At 32.5% G+C, this 22,699-nt stretch overlaps 1 non-coding gene across 1 annotated transcript; it reads right to left on the bottom strand.

Annotated features, from left to right (window-relative positions):
* Positions 1-22,322: 22,322 nt before the first annotated feature.
* On the bottom strand, positions 22,323-22,429 carry LOC120283149. Its single transcript, XR_005543149.1, has one exon. It is a non-coding gene; the product is annotated as a small nucleolar RNA R71 (small nucleolar RNA).
* Positions 22,430-22,699: the final 270 nt, after the last annotated feature.

Consider the following 22,699-nt stretch of genomic DNA (forward strand, 5'->3'; position numbering starts at 1 on the left):
CAGTGGGAGTTTGTATTTATCATTTTTTCTCATTATTTTTGGATTTAATGATATTTATGTTTATTTTTTAGTTCATTTTCACTATGAGTACTTCATTTCTATGTGCATGACCTCATTCTATAGGACCAGTTGGAAGTAGACATGTGTTAATTACTTTGACATATAACTTCTATGCTACACATCCATACTCCTGGTTGTTTAGTCAAGTTATAAATCCACATATCTATAACCTCTAATGGATCTAACTGAGAATTTGATTCAGTGAATACCCAATTTATCTATATGATATTGAAGGATAGGATTGGCTGAGATAACAAGGTTTTATAAGCTAGCTACTAAGTTAAATGGTGATTTTCATACAACTGTCTTGGTTAGCGTTTTCATTACATGAATTTACAGTCCAAGTGGGTGATTGTCAGATATGTGGACTTAAATCATGTACACTAACCTTTATTTTGGTTGTTTTATTATTGCTAATTAATGGGACTAATTAGGTGATTAAATAAGAATTAGGCCATAATGTTAGCTCAATATAAGTGTGGAGTAATTTTGTAAAATGTGTAGAAACCAAACTCTATTGCTAACCATTGATGGGTATCTTAGTAAAGAAGCCATAGCTTAGCTTAGCTAAGAAGCCATGGCTTGTCTTATCAAAGAAGCCAAGGCTTATTTTACCAAAGAAGAAAGATACCTCTATATATATGAGTTGTGGTCTAGCAGTACCTTAATCCTAATCTTCAAGGACTTTCTCTATGGCTACCATCACTTAGATAGATGAGGGTACTTAGAAGTGAGGAGACTGCAAGTTACTCAATCTTGGTCAATGGACTCAAGTATATTTCTTGGATTCGTGTTTTCCAATTATCTTCCATGTAGGGCTCTTTAGTTTTGTGAATTGGTATAGAAATTCAGTATGAATTTCATTGTTATATACCAATAGATTTAAGTCATAAAACCAAATCCTAAAATTATAAATAAGCTTTAAAGAATCATTTAACTATTTGAATATAAGGTACTCCAACTAACAAATGAATAAATGAATAAACATCATACAAACTAATAGCTCATATATGTGGATTTAATAAATTTTTTGAAAGAAAATAATATTTCAAAACATATAAGTCACATGTCAAGAGAAAATCCATGGATCAAATCTTTAAGTAAATCACCTTCTCCTAACGTGGGTGATGAGAAAGAGTGAGGAACAAAATATGTGAAAATAGCAAAGCCCACAATAACAAGAAAATATTTTTTCTTAAGTTTTATCTATTGTAGCCAACTAACCTTTATTCCAGTGGCATTGCCCCTACTGTGAAAGGGTTGACATGGGACTTTTATTGCTCAAGTTTGAAACTAGCTAGACGCGCGGTGGTAGCAGATCCTTTGTTGTGGCTTGGTGGTTTACAGCCAAAACCAATGTTAAAGAGTAAATACATCCGGTCGAATGTTCATTTTAGGCTGTGCTCGCGTCCTTGACTAACATACACTCATTACATTTGATAAAAAAAACTTGTAGCAATTGAAATGACTTCTTCATTTGACATTCTTTATTAGGAAATGCATGTCCTAACTATTACATCCTTACATTAGATTTCATACACTGTAGAATGCTTGTTAAATCATTTTATATAGGAGTTTTTCAAAACAGTTTAAAAAATAAGTGTAAGAAATAATGGTTGAAATTTTAATGACTGGTATTAGCTATGTGAATGTAGATATTCACTCTTTGCAACATAGCTTAGGAATATAACCAATCATTTAAGATAATAATATCAGTATTTAATTTGAGTATGTGTATGTTTCAAAGAAAATAATAAAATATTCTCTTTGCATCCCTTTCATGCTGTGTTAGGCCGATATAAAATAATTATAAAATGGATAAAGTTTTAGTGAAAATATTACATAATTGCTACCCTATTGGCACATATTTGACAAGTGTTCAATTAGCCTCTTTTGAATTAAACAAAGGGAAAATAAATCTCCAAGTGCTTAATGCAAGCACGAAAAATAAGATTATTAGTCAAATAAATGTTACCGACAATATCACAAAACAAATCTGTTTGAGTGAGAAATGGAACACTAAGATGGCGTTCATTTCAGATGAAGTGTTGGGGAAATGAAGAAAATCAGCTGACTTTCCCTCACTTCCTTTGTTCATTTGTCATGAAGTGGGTGAAGTGCCACAATTCACTGCTATAGTACGGAAGTGAGATTTAAACAAAATCCATTTCAACTTTTTTTTTTAATTAAAGTGGGGGAAGTGAGCCACTTATAAAAGCTTACTTCTGGGTCACTTCCCCGACTTCCAAAATCATCTCAAACTCCTTTGAACTTACAATATTTTCCCAACTCATAAACAATGACATCGATAGTTCTTCCTTAAGAACTACATCTTCATAGATAATGCACAACCACCACATTTCTTTTTCCTTAGATTGAGTCTTCCATCCTAGATCCACTTCTCTCTCCCTCAGATCAACAAAGAAGATTAAACCTAATTTTGATTGTCTTCCTCTTTGTAGATTGAAAATCACCTCACTGGATCTAGGGCTACAGATTTTAAAGATCTCTCCATCTTTCCTATAAGCATATGAAATTCTAGATCTAGTACAATCCCTCCTATCCCATTCTATTGATTTATTATATACTAAATTCTACTTTGTTCTCTAAAGAATGAATTTTTTTAGTGGATCCTTTATAGCGAGAGAGAGAGAGAGAGAGAGAGAGAGAGAGAGAGAGAGAGAGAGAGAGAGAGAGAAATTTACACGGGTTGGCATCGAGATGACTTTTGGGTCTGGAACCTTAGCCAATTCCATTATTTGAGATGATTTTGTTGAAATTAGATTTTTTGTTGATTTTCAAAGAAGACTGTCCTAGCAGAGTGTTGATCCTTAACCCATTCCATTATTGGACCTTATGAAAACAAATAAAAACTTATGGAGCCATGACTATAACTATTATTTTGATGAATGTTCAACTTGCTTTAAGTACTTTGTGCTTGATATGCTATTAATATTCCTCAAATCCTTTATGTTTCAAACTTTGGTATCTTTTATTTTATTTTATTTATTTTTTTGCTGAAAAGAGGGCATCATTAGTAATATCACATGAAAATGGGAAACCTTAGTTGACATTATGTGAAATGCTAGGCAATGTGACCTTTAATGTTGCATGATTGCATTCTTTTAGTGTCCACAGTTGAATTGGATACAACAAATATGGAAAACCAAGCTATTGCTACTCTTTAGGTGAGCATCACAAGGGTTGTAAGGCATGCCATCCTATAAAAATGAACCTAATTGTTACACTAGGTTACTCTTTTTATTTCAAATGTAGTACAACTATATTCGTACAACACATATTTGTTTATAAATGCTAGTAGTTGACTAAGACTGTGTGAATATTTTTGTTTGTTTATGTTGATCTTCTTGACAATTTTGGGAAATACCACACAAGCAAAGCAAAATGATTTGGATACATATACAATTCAAAGCAAATATGTATACTATCTTGTATATATATGTTATAAATTTAAATAGTTTAATTAATACTCTTTTCCAAGTCCAACCCACAATATATAGTCTCTTTGTTGGTTTGATCAAAGACATTATAAAATTCAAGTATGTGTCAGAATAAAATTAGTAACAGTTAAGATGCCAAATTTTAAAAGTGAATTCAAGACTAGGTGATTTTATTGATATATTTTGTACATGTTTGTGGCCTATTGTTAATATCTTTTAATTGCAAACCCTATACAATATAACTCTGATGCAGCTCTTGATTGTTTTCTTGTAAATCAAGAATGAGTTATAATGTATATTTATGATATTTTGAATGGCAACACTTGCCTAGGCTTGAAGTTATATTTTCAAAATTTTATAATATAATTTTGCAAGACCTCATTTACATAGATACACCAGTGTTCCTAACTATAGCGGTGATTTTAATTATATTGTCTAATTGGCAACGATGATATGTCCTACCTTGAGATACTTCTTTGGTTAGGAATATTCACTAGAGTACACATGCCTTTAATATTAGATGGAGGAGTCCATAATTGTGTTGACTGCATACGAATGAATAAAGATACTTTCCTCATACTCTTTACTATATTAGCATAATGTGAAAACTTGAGGGATATTATCTATGTCATAGTAGAGGAACAAATGGCATTATACTTACACATAGTCAGCCACTATATATGCAAAAAATTGGGTAATGAAAATTGATTTTGTTAGATTAGGTGCAACAATGAGCAGGTATTTTAATAATGTGCTTCAAGCTATCTGTAGTGTTGGAGAACTTTTTGTTAAACAACCAAGTACATACAACATCTTGATATAGAATTCAATCCAAATTACCATCCTTTTTCTTAAGGTATTATATATTCTTTTACCATTTCCATCAACTTGTTAAAATTGATATAGATTAAGAAGAGAACCTAATTAACATTTGACCCATAAGATTGCATTGGATTTGTTGATGGAACCCAATAGATGCAAGGATGGTTACTGTAGATTTAGTTAGCAAATCTCAAGGTAGTAAGGACATTACACAAAATGTACTTGGTGCATATGACTTGGACCTAAAATTCACATATGTTCTGGCTATCTGTGAAGGCTTGATGAATGACTATCTAGTCCTAATGAATGACTATCTAATCCTATGATAAGTGCTTGTTTATACATGTTTTAACACATCATTTTATGTATATTTATTATGATATTTATCAGGTATTTTCACTCATATTGTGTATTTTGTGTTCTTTTGCGCAATTAGGGTGTGTGAAGGTGGTTTAAGAAGAAAGGAAACAACGATGGGGTTGTGGAGCACTTTTGAAGCTTTTCTATGAGGCATATGGGCTAACACAAGACCTAAAATATCTACATGGGCGTGTGTGCCGATTTCTGGGAGTTTCAGAGACACGCCACAAAGGGTACAGGGGCAGTTACATGGCCGCGCACCAGCCTGTGTATGATTTTCAGAAGAGATTTTAGCAATTTGAAAAGCCAAGAAGCTAAACACCCTATCACACGGCTATAACAGAGTTACTGTAGCAATTCTAGGACAGTACACGGGTATTTCACATGGCCATGTGGACCCCTGATTTTTAGATTTAAAAGTCCACTCTTACGATTTTGAGTGATCTTTTTCCACAAGTTTGAGGGTGCAAAGTAGCTAGGGTTTGGAGAAGAGGTCGTTGCATTGAAGGAGGCATTCCATCACCAAATTTTATTGATTTCACCATCATTATAGCTATTAAGAGAGCTGCCAAAGACTTGTTTGAAGGCAACATATCTATCTTCGTTGGAGGGATTCTTGATGACATTGGAGCTACTCATCATGGCTACCATCACAGACTTAAAATGGGTTTGCTTTATGGATTTTACTTATTCTTATTCATTCATTGATTGGATTTTGTATTGCTCCATGGAGAGCTAAATCCCTTCTTAGGTACTTGGGCATGTGAACCATTAAATTTAATCTTATATGGACTTTTATTTTACTTCCATTAATTGAGTTTTATGTTGAGTTTCCATTTTAATCTTGTGTTTTCATTACGATGCAATCTTTATTAGCTATTTCTAGCTTTATTGTATGTTTTAATCACTCTAGTGATGAGAGAGATCACCGCTAGAGTTAGACATACTGAGATTGAAGAGGGTTGAGTGGGTAAGCCATGATGTAGCGGAGCATCCCATTTTTCTTCCGATTTGATTTACCCTTCTTTTGAATTCCATGACCTCTTTGCAATCATATGTGGTGTGAGACATCAAAAGAACTTTCCACCAAGACTTCGTATGGGATTAGGGATCTTTCGCCTAAAGATACTGTTTGATCTATTCTTAGAAATTGGGTTAATCACTTGGGATCCCTAGAATTTTGAGTAGTCATATGTGGTGTGGGGCATCAAGAGAACTCTCCACCAAGAGCTCGTATGGGATTAGGAATCAAGTTAATCACTTCTTAGGAATCAGGTTAATCACTTCGGATCCCTAGAACTCTAAGCATTCATATGTGGTGTAGGGTGTAAAGAGAACTTTCCACCGGGACCTTGTAGGAGACTAGTTATCGGGTTCCTAGAGATAGGGACTAGTATGTCTTTGGATTTTTGATGACGCAACTATACTCAATTAGGAAGCATTATATTAGTCCAACACTTACCATAAGTGGTGAGGATATGACTAGCAAAACTTCTATTCAAGTTCCAATTTGTCGGGCCTCTCATTTATGAAGTAAGCAATTCAAGTAGCCTTTAAATGTGTTGATTATAGAAGTTTGGGCCCAAGCTAATCTGTGGAGGAACATTGAAGTGATGAAGGTGTGCCACATGGTGGAAAATCTATCATTCAAACTCAACTTTGTGAAGGAAATCTTCAAGGATGCAACATAAAGGCACATATCAAAATTAAAGACTACTTATCATTATAGCTTTACAAGAGAATCAACTTTAGCAAAATAATTGTTATGTTATTCCTTCTTTAGTTTGGCTTAATTTGGAGATTGTCAGGCTTGCATGCCAAGAAATTTGTACAAGGTTTGCATGCCAAGAAATTAGTATTTTCCCTATTTAGTTTGAATAATTTAGGAATTTTAGCATTAATTTAGATATTTTGTTAGTTGCCAAAATTCATTGACTCCTCTATTTAAGAAGTCTTGTCTGTTAAAATAATCAAATTACCTTTTACTAGAAAATTGTGAAATTCTTTTGAATTCTCTTTTGGTTCTTTAAATACTATTCGAGCATATCGGAGTTTTCATGGTGTTCAACCATCGACTTATCAAACAATCTTCTGCAACTGTTCATGGCGTCTTCACTAGTAAACAATTTGGGCCAGTTTGTTACCGGTTTCGTCATGTGTTGGCAGGGTTCATATTAATAAGATTCTAGTAGAGCATTGTCCAAGTATCCATTCCAAGTATCCATTCATCTTGATTGATTATCCTCTTATTTCTTTTTTTGATTGCTTGCTTTTTTTTCATTTACTTGTGTGATTGATCATTTCACTTCTTGCTTGAAGCTAGATAATGAGGCTTTTAGTTTCTACTAGTACTCTTATTCCCTATGAATTCAACTACCTGACCCTTTGGGTACACTTTATTACGAGACAACCCAACACTTGTGGACACGAAAGGGGTGTGTCATTCTAAAAGATGCATTATCACAACCACCTCCTTATCTTTACATATTCCTCTAGGTTTATAAAAGCTATTATGCATTATAAAAGCTCCTTCAAGATATTAAGAATTAAACAAGGTTTTAAATAAAATGTGTAATAGCTTGATATTCAGCCTTCATACTAGAACAAAAGATAGTGTTTTTGTTTTCTTTCTTTCTTTTTGAGCCCCAAAAAACAAAAGTCCTAATTTAAAATGTGGCATAACCAAATCGAGTATGAGGCAGTTGGCTAAATTAACATAAAAAAAGTAACAACCTCAGGACTACACAAAGGAGAATTTGAATGGCCATAATTAAGAGTACCTTATATGATAATGAAGGATTCTCTTAGTAGCTTGAAGTTGAGAATTTGTCAAATGATAAAAAAAATGATAGATATAATTTATAGCATAAGAAAGATTAGGATGGGTAAAAGTCAAGTGAGAACCAGGCTTTTGTCATGCTTTGAAATTCAAAGGCGTTCTAAAAGGGCACACCATCTTTGGAAGACTATTATAGCTCTTGACTGTGATTGAGAACTAGTTTACAAGAATAATAAGTTGTCTTTTAATTGAACTTCAATATCTAGAAAATAGGATATTTCAATAAATCTATTATAGAATATACAAATAAAGTTGAATGAGACAGATTTCCAATGATTCACAAGAAAAGTTAAAATGATGTCATCAATAAATAATAAGCACCATGCAAGAATAATTGTTACAATAAATAGATAAATAAATAATCTGAAATGGTATGAGTGAATCCACACGATAATAAATATGAACTAAAATATTGTTTAAATCCATATGCTACAAAGAAGCATGCATTTAGATGTAGTTTAGAAAGCGACAATTCTAACTACTACTAAAAACTTAACATGGTAGTTTAGAAACCACAGCAAATACTGGAATCAAGGTAACAATTTGTAGTAGTCTTAGTGAATTGCCAGAATAACTGCCACTAATTGCATTTAACATTAAGCAATGATTTAAAAACTGTAGCTAAAACTGCTGCCGGCGGGGTCCCGGGACTCCCTTACCCTATTGTCCCTTCGCCCCCTTCCCCCGGCACCACTTGTCTCTTGATTGCTTCACCCTGTTTGCCTCTTGCCTGGTAGGTTCTGAGGAGAGATGGAAATGTGGTTGACTTGTCTACTCCGCATGCCTCCACTGCTCCACCATTTCCCACATAAGCTTTGAAATTCACATTATATATAAATATATACACATATATATACACACACACATACACACACACACACACACACACACACACACACACACAAGTGTAACCCCGAATTCTTGATAAAATATAAAATTATGAAATAGCCCTCTTAAATTTCTCAACCAATCTTTTTGAGGAGATGAAGCTTTGTTTTTTCTTTCTTTTTTTTTTTTAGTTAGAACTATTTCGATTGTTTGTTTGATTGTTTTCTTATTTGTGAGATGTGTTTTTGGATGTTGAGTTTGTGGTTTTAAAAGAATTTCATAAAATTTGTTGATATGTTTGTAATAGATTAATGTGGATTGATTTAGGGATTTGAGGAGTATTTAAAGTAAAATTTATGATTCAATAATAAATAAAAAAATGAATAGTTTACTAGTTAAAAAAATTATTAATTTATATAGAAGTTTAAAAAATAGTTATTACTTTCAAAAGATATCACTTTCAAATACAAGTTTATTTGTATTATTTTAAATTTTAAATTTATAAAAATTTTGATAATTGAATTATTTTTTAAAAGTTTATTGTTCGCCCCCTTATGGGTAGTGTCGGCTACAACAACCATTGTTAAATTCACAACTGTAATGATCCTATGAGCAGTGTCGGCTGCAACAATTGCTAAGTGCACTGCATATTTAGTGGCAATTTTATAACAACCTCTTAATGCCCAACCAAGAATGATGATTATGCACTTAGCAATGACTTTTAACATTCGCTAAATGCAATTTATTTACAACTCTTGACAATTATTGATAGCAGTGAATTTTTTTTTTTAAATTCTTTATTGAAAACTTGTTTTTATTACAATAATATAGATCTCGAAGCTTTATCAAATAACAATATAATCTATTCAAATTGAATTTAAAAATAGTAACATGTTTATTGATAATTCACAATTATTAAAGTTCAAAAAATTTATTTACAAGTAACATATCTTAATAACTAAAAAAGAAGTTAATCTAAATAAATTTAGAAGTAAGCTACATAGTAGGATTTGAATTGTGATGACCATTTGCTTAATGACTACTCTATGACAAGCATCTTCCAATAGTTAGGGGCTCCATATTTGCCTACTAAAAATAAAAGAAATTTCAAATATCAAAAATAATTTCTATAAACATAAACACCAACAGAATCATCACAATCATAATAACTTAATATAGAGTAAAAAAAAACCTAAATAGGCATGAATTTGGGGTTTGGATTGCTAATTGTTGTGTAAGAATTACTATTTGTTGATGAAATTGTTGTGCTATTCAATAAATTTACTTCTAAAATTAATGTAAACTTTCTTTCACAGTATCAAATTCGGCTTATGTAAACCTACTAGAATAATACCTACTACTTTAGCTGTTTAATGATCCATATATTTGGGTTTGGACAACTCCAAGTCCCATACCACACATATATCCCATCATTCTTTGCAGCTAACACTAATGTATACCTCATTTTTGGATGAGAGTTTGAGACTGAATAGCTAGTTCTTCCTATATAAAGAATGGCAAAAAAGAATTTTTATGTATAAATACTTAGGGCTTGTTTGTTTCGCCGAACTCAGGCCTAAAGTAAACGAGGTGAGGAGTTCCATGCCATTTCAATATGTTTGTTTAACCGATCTCATGTATGAAGTGATGATTTGACACTTCTCGGATGTCATCACTTCACTGTATTGACATTATGGAAAATGTTTCCGAAGTCACACACCAGCCTTCTAGTTCGTTGCACCTGATATCGTGTGCATCGCTTACAATTATCCCACTTCTATGAACCCTCTTCACACTTCCACATCCCTTTGTTTAGACCCAAGCCTAGGTTCTACTCGACGCCCCGGGGTTCTCCTCGTCGTTACTCCACAGATATCCTCAAGGATCTTTGTCAGTGAACCCCTTCTTCTTTAGTCACGGGTTTCTTCCTCCTCCTTGCAAGTGTTCCGTGATCTACTTCACCACCCGTACTCCTTTGTCTATTGTTTTGTTTTTTCTTATTTATTTTTTATTTTTTAAAACTATTTTTCTACACTGCCCTTGATTTTTTTCTCCCAATTCTTAACCAGGTCAGTAGCTGGCCAAAGTTTTTCTTCTCCAAATCTGCTACCCTTTTTTGGTTTTTTTAGTAAGCATTATTTTTTTCTACTGTTTTTATGCTTTGTATATTATGTTAATTTTATTTCTAATATCCTTTGCCACAGATTTGTCATTTACCTCTAGGGATTTGCAATGCTCGTTTGATTTTCTGTAAGTTTTAGTTTAATTGCGCAGGTTTTAACCTGAAATTGTTTTGGAAGTTTTATTTCAGGTTTTTTTTTTGTTTCATTTATGATTTTCTTTGTTGTAGTTCATGTTTCTCCTCTAAATCTGATGTGTTCTTTAGATTTTGTGAATCTTTTTATTTACTTGGTGGCTTTTTTGGCCATGGATTTGTTTTGTTAATTGTGTTTTAGGATCTGTAGTGCTCTTTTGGTTTTTTGTAAGTTTTAGTTTATTTTTGTAGTTTTAACCTGATATTGGTTTGCTACTTTTGTTGCTTAGTTTATTTTGGGCTTTTTTTTGTTTTAATCCTATTTTTTGTTGTTATGTATGCTTTCCTCTCTAGATTTGATGTGTTCTTTGGATTTTATGAATGTTTTGGTTTACTGTGTGGTTTTTGGGTCATGCATTTGTTTTGATATATTTTTCCAAATATATTTTGTTTCATTTCTGTACTTTTGTTGTTATGCACACTTTACTTTAGAGATCTGATGTGTTCTTCGGATTTTATGAAAGTTTTTGGCTTATTTTTCAATTGTTTTCGTCCATGGAATTGTTTTGTTGTTTTGTTTCAACTCTGTTTTGAATTATTACTATAGTTTTCTTGTTATTAATAGTTTCCTCTTTAGATCTTTAATTTTTTTTAAAGTTATGGATTCTTGTGGATTTTTTTTTTCATCGAACTGTTTTCTTATGATTTATTTTAGGCCTCGTTTCGTAATATTTCAAATGTTAGATTGTCACTCATACATTTGATTTGTGTTTTGAGATATGCTGTGCCTTTTTAATTTTTGTAAGTTTTTCTTTATTTATTGCTTTGCTATTGTTTGTTGTGTAGTTTATTACAAGCTTTTTTTTTTTGTTTAATCCTATATTTTGTTGTTATTGATGCTTTCCTCTCTAGATCAAATGTGTTCTTTGGATTTTGTGAATGTTTTGGTTTATTTGGTAGTTTTTTGGTCATGGATTTGTTTTTTTAATTTTGTTTCAGATCTTTTTTGTTTCATTTCTATACTTTTGTAGTTATGTGTGCTTTACTTTCTACATCTGATGTGTTCTTTTTGGGTCATGAAATTGTTTCGTTGTTTTGTTTCAACTATTTTTTGAATTACTACTATAGTTTTCTTGTTATTAATAGTAACTTCTCTGAATCTTTGAATTTTCTGAAAGTTATGCATTCTTGTGGATTGTTTTTGTCATGGAACTGTTTTCTTAAGTTTTATTTTAGGCCTCTTTTTGTAATATTTCTTGTTAGATTATCACTCATACATTTAGATCTTGCTATAGTCTTGGGATTATTTAGTAAGTTTTTGTTAGCTTCTCCATTTTTTGTCCTATATTTGCTTTGTTGTTATTATTTTAGCTTTCCTTTGGATCCTTAGGATTTGTTATGTTGTTATATATATCTCCATGTGTTATTTCAGGCGTATTTTTATTCAGGTTTACTATTGTCATATTATTACTCAAACATTCAGATCTTGTTGTCGTCTTTGGAATTTATTTTTTCTGTAAGTTTTTGTTAGTTTCTGCATTTTCACCCTGGATTTGCTTTGCCAATATTATTTCAGCTTTCCTTGAACCCATTGAATTTGTTATGTTGTTATATATATATATATATATATATTTCTTTATTGTTTTAGGCATTTGATGTGCTCTTGTTTAATGTTGTTATATTGTTACTCATACATTCAAACCTTGATGTGATCTTTGGATTTTTTTTAGTAAGTTTTTTACCTATTGGATTTATTATGCTTTGCTATTATTATTAGTATATGCTATCTTGAATTGATTACAGTTTGGTTTTACCTTGCTATTTTTTGTTGTTTCTATTGTTTATAATTTGATGTAGTTTGATATTGTTTGATATTGTTTGTATTGATTATACCTTGGTATAGTGTTTGATTATACCTTGATACTATTTTTTTATGGTGATATTTGATCGAAGTTTCCTTGATAATATTGTTTCTTATGACTCTAATATATGTCTCATAATATTTTTTGTGAGGTTTTTTGTTGATATATTGTTTGTTGATAGTATTCATCATAGTTTTATATACTTTGATTATTTTGATCTTATCTCAAACCTCTTCGTTTGTTGTTTGTCTATGGGTTCTTTTATTGGCTTTAATATACGTCTTACAATGTTATTTCATTATAGTTTTGTTGATTTTCTGCTATACTTTTAGATCCTTGTAAATTATTTTTTTTGTTGATTTTATTGGTTGATTTACTTCTATCCACTATCTTCAAGTCTAGTTTGATTATAGTCTCCTATGTTAAGTTTGATGTATTTTTATATTGTTATGTGTGATGCTTTAAAATATTTAAGGGAGTACGAAGGTGATGATAAACCTAATCAATAATTGGGCATGCTTTCTAAATCACCAAGTCTTCTACCTTCTTTCTCTTGAAATAACAATCTTTTCGACAACAATTAGGGCGTGACAGCTTCAATGGCCTACTGCTTCTCATCTCACCTCTCGCCCTTCTCCTTCTCTCCTTCTTTCTCTCTTTCGCCACTCTCTTACACATAATACACACACACACACACACACACACACACACACACACACACACACACACACACACACACACACACACACACACGTATATATATACACATACAAGAAAATTCACATGATCCATTACGCTGATGTATTGATGCTACAACCATGTGTTGTTTGCTTGGGGGATGGATGAGTATTGAGTGGAGATTGATGAAACTGAGGATCATCATAATTCATTACAATGATGTGTTGATGCTGGATCTGAGCTTGCTCTTTGTCCGTTTCTTGGTTTTATTTTTTTTCTTATGCTTGTTTGTATTCCCTTATACTTTATTACTCATGATTTTGCCCCTATATTATATATTAAGATTTTTATGCCATTGGGATGTCCTCCTTATGAAATGTCGGGTTTAATTTAAAGCTTGAGAATGAAGCCCTTTCTTGGAACTGCACATTGCATTTTAGAGCTAATTCCTCTATACAAGAATCCTGATCAATGAAATGGGAAATAGTTGTTTTTTAGTAATGTAGAGAACAATTATTATGTTGACTGCCATATATGACCATGCAATACCTATGTAATGACAAATCATCATTTTATTGTAATAGTCATGTTTAGCCATGTTTTATTTTGCCTTAGTTAGGGTAATGCCTTCCTTTTACCTTAGTAGATGTAGTCATATGGACCATGACAAATTTAATTAGATGTTATATATAATTATTGAATACCATAACTTAGTCCCAAATTATGTAGATGGATAATTGGGTGTTTAAGGATCGTACGAGGCCTTTGGTAGTGGCGTTCACTATAATGGTTGTTATTGTCTTCTTTTAATTGAAGAAATGCATCTGACTAAGCATACAAGGCATAGGGAACCTCCATTGTTCCAAGACCTAACTAGGAAGAAACACATGGTGCATATTTTACGGAGTGATTGAGATTATTGTGTTAGCTACCTTAGAATAGATGTAGGGCCTTTCATGCTTATGACTATTATTGACAAGAACCAACTTGCAGACAATAAGCATACATCTTTTGAGGAGCAGTTGGCAATGTTTTTAAACATAATTGGTCACAACACCAATAACTGAACAATGCAAATCGAGTTTCTTCACTCTAGAGAAATCATTATTCTATATTTCAATATTTTCCTTCGAGCTATGTGTCATCTGTAATGACTTTGTTCATCCCCCAAGTAGCACATACTACACTGAAATTGAGAGTAGCCCAAACTAGTACTCTTTCTTTAAAGTACGATCGCGTATAACATAACACCGCATGTAATAAATCTCACTAAACACTCATGCAAATTGATTTATTTATTTTTATCATGTAGGATTGCATAAGTTTATTGGATGGGACCCATATTGATGTGGCTGTCCCTCCATAAAAATCGTTTCAATTTTGTGGGTGCCAAGGCCCACCCAAAATATGCTAGCAGTGGTGAACCCCGACCTGAAATTCATTTATGTGCAAATGGGTGGGAAAGATCGGAGAATGACTTTACTATTCTGAGAGATGCGATATCACGACCACAACCAAAATGGCTTAAGATAATAGAATGTGGAAAAATTATATTTCAACTCATAAAACATAAAAAACCAAACCGATAAAACAATTAAACTCTCTTATAGGAAAATACTACTTGGTGGACGCTGGTTACACAACAATGGCTGGATTCATAGCTCCCTATCGAGGTGTTAGATACCACTTAAAGGAACATAGAACTCTTTAATGTTAGGTATTCAATGCTACATTCATGGGTCTAGCGAGCATTCGCCATCTTGAAGAATCAGTTCAAAATTCTTACATCATACCCTTTCTTCCATTGAAGACTTAGGTCAAGCTAGTGCTTGTGTGTTGTGTCAATTTTAACTACATCGCAGGAATTGACCTAAATGACCAAATATTGAATGAAGGAAGCACACAACAAGAACAACTTGCAACTTCCCAAGGCCGAACATGGTGAGAACAACAACAAGAAAATAGGTAATGAGTGGAGCTTACGGACAAGATATCAAATAATATATGGACTAGATATAGTGGTTTTGTATGACAATTATAATAATCCATTTGTTTACTTGTTAAAATTTCTATTTAGTTGTATGTTTTCATGAAACTATGCTATATGTGCTTTACTAAAACTATTTTATGTGCCTTAATATTTACTTGTTAGTGATTACAAATTTAATCTCTTGCTGAACTATGTTGTATGTGTCTACCTAGAACTATGTCTTTATGATTACTTGATTTATTAATGTTTAAGTTTAATTTTATGTCTTAATGAAACTATGTTGTGTGGTACTGAAACTATGCTATTATGTCTTACTAAACTATATTACGTGTCTTACTAATTACTTGTTAGTGTTTACAAATTTAATCTCTTGTTGAACTATTCTATATGTGCCTTTACCTATACCTTTATTCTTTCCTGATTTTTTTTTCAAAAATTTAAGTTTAATTCCGTGTCATGATGACACTATATACTTTATTACTGAAACTATGCTATTATGTCTTACTAAAACAATACATTATGTTTTCCTTAATTACCAGGTTAGTTTAAATTATGCTGTAATTTTGTGTTTTCCTCTATGAACCTATGCTGTGTCCTAAACATTTGAATTTATTTTTTGTTTTGACAATTTTCTGATTTGTTTTTCTATTAGAATTCCAACAAGAATGGACGGACATGATTGTGTGAGTGATGCTGAAAACTCAAAGGTTGTTGGAAGCAAATGTGGAACCCCAACAAGAGATGGAAGCTCGACTAAGACAACTTATTGATTCTGCTACTTGTGGAACAAGTAAAGAAAAGGAATCAAATATGAAAAATCATTCATATGAGCCGCATTTGCTTTTGTAGCTATCACTATCAACACTAGGTTCAAAACTAATTTTAGACCTGAGAATGTAGAGAGCCACTATAGAAATTTGAAGGCACGATACGTTGAAATAAAAAAGGTAAGAGATCTTAGTGACGTGGGTTGGGATGATGAAACCAAGACAATTACGCTTAATACCTTTGTTGCACTGACTTACATTCAGATAAATTAATTCAATATTTTTTCAATTGATGAGCATGTAGTGTATGTGTTACTTTAATCTCTATTATGTCGTAGGCACACCCAACTGCAAGACCTTTCATTAATAAGCCTATTGACTACTAAGAAGGTCTTAGGGTAATATGCAGTGAGGATAATGCGACATCTTTATTTTCAGACTTTGGCAACAAATCTGAATGAAGATACTAACATGGGCAACATCAAATGCGCCCTAATAGAACAAGCTAGTGATGAGGATAGTGATGCAAACTATGCCCTACCAATTACTAATAGCCTGGTCACATCATCGACCAACAAGTCCCAATGTACAACAAAGAGAATTAAAACCAATTTGATAATGAGTGACATTCTAAGTGTTGTTGGTGAAATGGCATATGCAATCAGGAACCCAACACTCTAAACTAAAACCTTAGGTAGCGTTTGGTTAGATGTAGTTGAAAATACAGTAGATTTCCAATTACGGTGTAGTTGTAAATTCTGGAGTTGAAAATGTAGGAGAGTCAAATTTGGTGTTTGGTTGACTGTAATTGAAAATGCTGGATTTCAAAATTTTGTGTTTGTTTGGAAGAATTTGTAAATTTGGATTTTGAAAACATATGTTTGGTTGGATGTATTTGTAGGATATAAACACCCTTGCTAAGGATATCCCACCTTAGTCATTATTAAATTTAATTAATTATAAATACACAATTAATTGTCATTAATAGTAACCAAAATAATTATGCATATAATTACTTAATTTAATGTAAAATTATGTTTTCATTACAAATTATTATTATTATTAATAATTATAAAAAATATATTACACTATTTATAATTTTTTATATTGATAAAAATATAATAGTATCCATTTATTATTAAGATAAAATAATATCATGATTTTTTTTTTATATATATTTTTATTAGAAAGTCTCACGTGACACCACATGTGAGACTTTCTATGGAAATCCAAAGTGCAGGAGATTGAACTATGGCCGATTTGAACGTAGTTCCAAAACCAACCAAATCCATCTACACTGCATTTCTAACTACTTTCAAATTCTCAAATCCAACCAAACAAACACTAGATTTTGAAGTTTTTTGTAATTACAATTACATGTAGTTTTTTATTTGGCCAAACAAACACACCCTTATATTCTAAAGTTATGGAAGTAAAGGGATTTGAGGAACAGGTTCTAGTTGATGTGTTTGACTACCTTCGGATGCGAGAAAGCAAAGCTAATGGCTTTTCAGTGAAAAAGATGGTCCTATGACAATTTGGGTTTAAAAGTACCTCTCCGACTATATTTGAACCACCATTTGCCATTTTTAGCCCATTTTAGATTATGATGAGTTGAGTTACTGCTTTGGATGACTTGTTTTATGTTGCATTCATTTCTGCATCTCATCCTGTTATTTCATATTTCCATGATGTTTGTTGTATGGACTTCATATTGCATGTTGTCTGCATTATTGTCATGTATCATCCTTTATTAATTATCTTACATTCTTGCATGCATGTTTCATATATAAATCTGGCAGCATGTTGACTACTATGTGGAACTAGCTACCTATATGTGGTTTGAATTATTTTGGCTTTACATTATATCTGGCTAACATGCATTATATTTGGCTTCTCTCAGGCGAACATAGTATGACAATGATGAGTATGATTTTTTTTGTTGCAAAAGCACTGAGTCATGGCTCCCTAAGCCATCCTCCAATCAAATGTGAGCACTGCGCAGGGTAATATGATGGGTGGTAGATGCTTTTCTCTTGCATCCATATCACACAGCATTTGTTATGAGTTGGTTAAATCAGTACTAGCATGTGTGTTGTTACTTGCAATTTATGTTAGTCTATACTACCCACATTTGTTGTTTCCTTTGAGATTTCCATGTTATTGTGATATATGATTTTTTTTTTCATGTTTACTATATTGTATTGCTCATGCTTGTTCTTCATAGTAATTTTTTAGGGTCGTTGTTTTTTGTCTAATACTTCAATTTCTTAAATTATTTTGTTGAAATGCTAGACAACTTTAAGCTTTCTATATTCTTGTTTTCTTATGACATTGGTTAGATAGCCAGTTAAATTATCTTATTTATCTTCTTTGACAATTGACAATGTTTACTCTGTTACTTATTTTTGTTCATTATTGTAGCCAATCAATTTTGATGGAAAGTTTGTCATTTGTTAGATTGAATGTTTGATTGGGATGTACTTTGATGTGTTTTATTCTATTTGGTGCTGGCATATTTGTTTATTAGAAAAATATGATAGAAGAGTCAAAATGAAAAGGGAGCTGTAAATTCTACCTGAGCCATACAAAGTGGAGTTTTTCCAGGCCATGGCAAGAAAAGAAATTTGAAGAATATATCCAATGGATATTATATGTTGTTTATATTGTGTTTCTTTATGGTAGTCTTTGATGTGCATTTTTATCTTGATTTATAGGTTCATGGATCCCTTTCTTTGAAGATTTGTGTTTTTGTAAGATATCTCAGCTATCTGATTGTTCCACTTTACTGGTTTACTATATTTTAGAAGTCTACAAGTGTTGATTTTCCATGTTTGATTGTGTAGGTGGATTCAAGTTAGGGATTGATTTTATTGTTCCTGACATTCAGTTGAGTGTACATTCCTAAATTTGTCCATTATGAGTTATAAAGCTCACATCATTTTGATTTTGTATGTTCCTTATGTAATTGCATGTGTGAGTTGTTGCTTTTTGTAATCTTACAATGGTGCAGTTGATATTTTGTAATTTGTATTGGATTTACTGTAATTTTTTATAAAATTCTTCATTATGTAATATTACAACCACTACTTGTTATATGACCTTTTCATGAAATTCCAAAAAAACTTCATATTATTTACCTTGATATTTGCATGTGCATTATAATGTGGATTAATTTGTATATAAGTTACAATCAAGCTTCATTGGAGCCATTTCTTGTACTCGACAGCTGGCCATTGACTCTGGAAGTCATTGACAAGGAAAACCATTTTTCTTTATTTTAAGATCTACCTATGAAATTTAATTGATTTTTATTATACTTATAACTTGTTCCTTTGCCTTATTGACTATATTCAATGTTAGGGCAATGCCCCATTTCATAGTTTATAATAATTATTTTTTTTAAAAAGTCAAACTTATGTTGATTGAAAATAAAAAATATAAATATAAATAAAAACTAGATGATATGAAACAACAATCACAAAACATGTGTTATAATATATAAATTATGGAAAAATGTGAAAGGGTTATTAAATCATTCTAACAAGTGTAGAGGGGGTAAACTTTACCACCATCAAGAAGTGGTGACTATGACCACACTTCAGTGCTGCCAAACACTTTGAACTACTGAAGTCATGTTTTCCAGTTCTAACTTCCACCATCCAAACATAGGAAGAAATTCCTGAAGTGAAATTTCCCACTGCAACCAAACATATGAAACTAAGGACTTCCAACTGAAGTTTTCATTTCTACTGAAGTGGTACTTCCAGACTTCCATCGCTTCAGTGGATCACTTCCCAACCAAACACACACACACCCTTATTATCATACAAACATAAACATAACATATAAAACTATATTTAACTCGCATGTTTCTGCCTAACCTCTTCATTTATAAAAGACCATTTTGATGTTGTATGGCTAGCAACTCAACTTTGATAATTTCCTGACCAAGTTGAGATTCCTATAAAACTATATTAGTTTACTATATAAATAATATTGTGTATAAATGAATACATATAATTAAAACTGCTAATAAGATAAAAGTATGAAGTATTGTTGGTTTTTTATAATTCTTAGCATTTTGAACCACCTTTGCTTGCATATTGCAATAAAGACATTACAATAAAAACAAAAATAAATAGAAAATAATGCAAAAGGCAACATTTTCATGCATATTATCTTTGATCGTAAGGAATCTCAAGAGGTTTCTTTGTAGTATTGGCTTCATGAAGGGCATCATGATCACATTTTAAAGAATTGTTTAAGTTACATCAATTGTCCTATCTTTTTTTGCCAAAACTCTTGAAAATGGGATCATTATTGACCTATAATTTGTCTTTAAATAATATTACACATGTTAGAAAATATATAAATTAAACATCAATTATAAGTACGGTTAAAATATGAATTGGACCTCTAGAATATTATTCCATATATGATCTTTATAATACCTTGGAATTTTTTTCCACTTGCCACATCCGAGAAGGAAATTCTAATAGTTAGTTGCAATTTGGCCTAAAAATTGAGCAAGCATACCCCCCTCCCCCAAACAAATCAATTAGCACGTCCCAGTAATTCTAGTACATAACAACCCTCTCACTTTGAGACAATATATCAATTATTCACATAAGATGTCGATTCACTTCTCCATTGCATCTAATATGAAAAAAATATATAAAAGACATCATGTACAAGGGATTAACATTCACTACATGTGATTGGTGTGAACACCCGCAAGTGCACTAGGTCGTCAAGTAATACCATGTGCATGGCATATGTATTGAACATAAAAACTTCATTATTACCACCTTCCATTTAGCTAATGACCCATCATCATTCATGCATTTTCCTTAGTCTTTGTTATAGTTTCTTCTTTTTTTTGTACAAACTACTCTGTTTAGTTGTTTTGATTGTGGAAGCTGGAGCTGACTGAGAAACCCTAGAGACTGAGAAACAGCGTTTTTGAAGATACACAGCCTGTTTGTGGTCTGTGAGAAGTACATGTGGTCTGTAAAGCTATCTGGGGGCCCAGCTTCTATCTCTGGCTATAAAAAAGGACAAAAAAAAAGGGTTTTTAGGGTAAGAAAGGCAGGGAGAGAGGGGCTGGCGGTTGGAGAAGAAAAAAAGGAAGTTTGGAGGACTTTGAAAGAGGCTGGAGAAGGAGAGAAAAAGCTGGGAAATTGAAGAACAGATCCTTGTAGACGTCATAGAGGGTCCTCTCAGCCTTGTTGTGCTGCATTTTGCAAAACTTTTACTTTTTCTATTTTCCTTTGTAATCGAGACAATGTGTGTGTTAAACCTTTCTTTAGGTTTGGGATTAGCGCAAAGTAGTATTTGTTTGATGTGTTGATACTTTTGTATGGCTATTTTGTGCTTAAAGGCAGATTTCTTGAGTTGATTTCTGATTTGAGTTACACAGCTTGTAATTGTGGAAGCATTGCTTGCTTATCTTAGAGATCTAGGTTAACTAAAACAGTAACCTGAGCCTTGGAAACTCTTAAATCACCCTGAATTTACTGAAAGTTAATTTTTGAGGGTTCATCACTTAATCACTATTCTTATTAGTGATTTGAAAAGGTTTATCTACCACAAAAGTAGGAGATGGCCCTATCAAGACCAACTTGTTATCTCTTGAAAGCGAGTGACAAGAAGCTTAGGATTAATGTCCTTCAAGAGATCTATCCAAATTCAGTCTAGATCCAACACATCATTCATTTATACTTTGTGGTGAGTTCCCAAACCTAAGTTCATCTAAATCTGAAGCCTGATCCACAACCCTGCATTCCTGTAATCTTGATTGTGTTTTATTTCTTGCTACTTGTTATTTTTACTTTCCACTCTTTTAATCGTCTAGATAACTCACTATTGCAATAGATTGGTAATCATACTTGGTCCTCGTGGGGTCGATACTTTATTGCTACTTGGCAAAGCCATGTGTTAGCGGTTGTGCAATAAGTTCTTGGCATTGTTGCCGGGGACCATAGTGTTGATGTTGATTGAATTGCAACCTGGTTAGACTAGGCGTTTTATTCTCTGTCTTTCCAATATAGTCTAATTCCCTTAACTTGTTTAGTTTCTTTGTAGGTCAATTCTCCTTCTATGCAAAGAAATCGAAGTCTTGGAAGTCTGTTGGAACCAGATCAAGAATTTGAGAGGGATTTCCCGCTTCAATATCAAAGGAAGTCAAAGCTTACAGAATCCTCACAAGCATTAAACATGGAAGATAACAACAAGACTTTGAGAGAGTTTGCAGCCTCATTAGACTCAGACTATTTCCTTTCTCATTACGGGACAAGGCTCGAGCTTAGTTACACTCACTACCTAAAGGTTCTATCAAAACATGGGATCAGTTACTCCAAGTTTTTCTTTCTAAGTATTTCTCGCCAAGCAAAACAACCCAGCTGCGGAACCAAATCACTGGTTTTTATTAAAAGGATGGTGAATCGCTTTATGAAGCATAGGAAAGATTCAAGGAGCTAATGAGATTATGCCCACACCATGGCTCAGAGAAATGGCCAGTTGTTCAAACATTCTACAGTGGATTAAATTATAACTCTCGCATTTTAGTTGATGCTGCATCAGGAGAAGCTTTGATGAACAAAAGTGTAGATGACGCTTATAACTTGATTGGAAACATGGCGCTTAACCATTACCAATGGGTGGGTGAAAGAAACCACTCCAAAACCCACAGGATGACATGAAGTGGAGACCTTAAACCTGATTGCAGTCAAGATGGATGCTCTAACTCAAAAATTCGACAAGCTCAACGTCAGTG

This window comes from Dioscorea cayenensis, chromosome 18, assembly GCF_009730915.1.
Source record: "Dioscorea cayenensis subsp. rotundata cultivar TDr96_F1 chromosome 18, TDr96_F1_v2_PseudoChromosome.rev07_lg8_w22 25.fasta, whole genome shotgun sequence".
Classification (NCBI taxonomy): domain Eukaryota; kingdom Viridiplantae; phylum Streptophyta; class Magnoliopsida; order Dioscoreales; family Dioscoreaceae; genus Dioscorea; species Dioscorea cayenensis.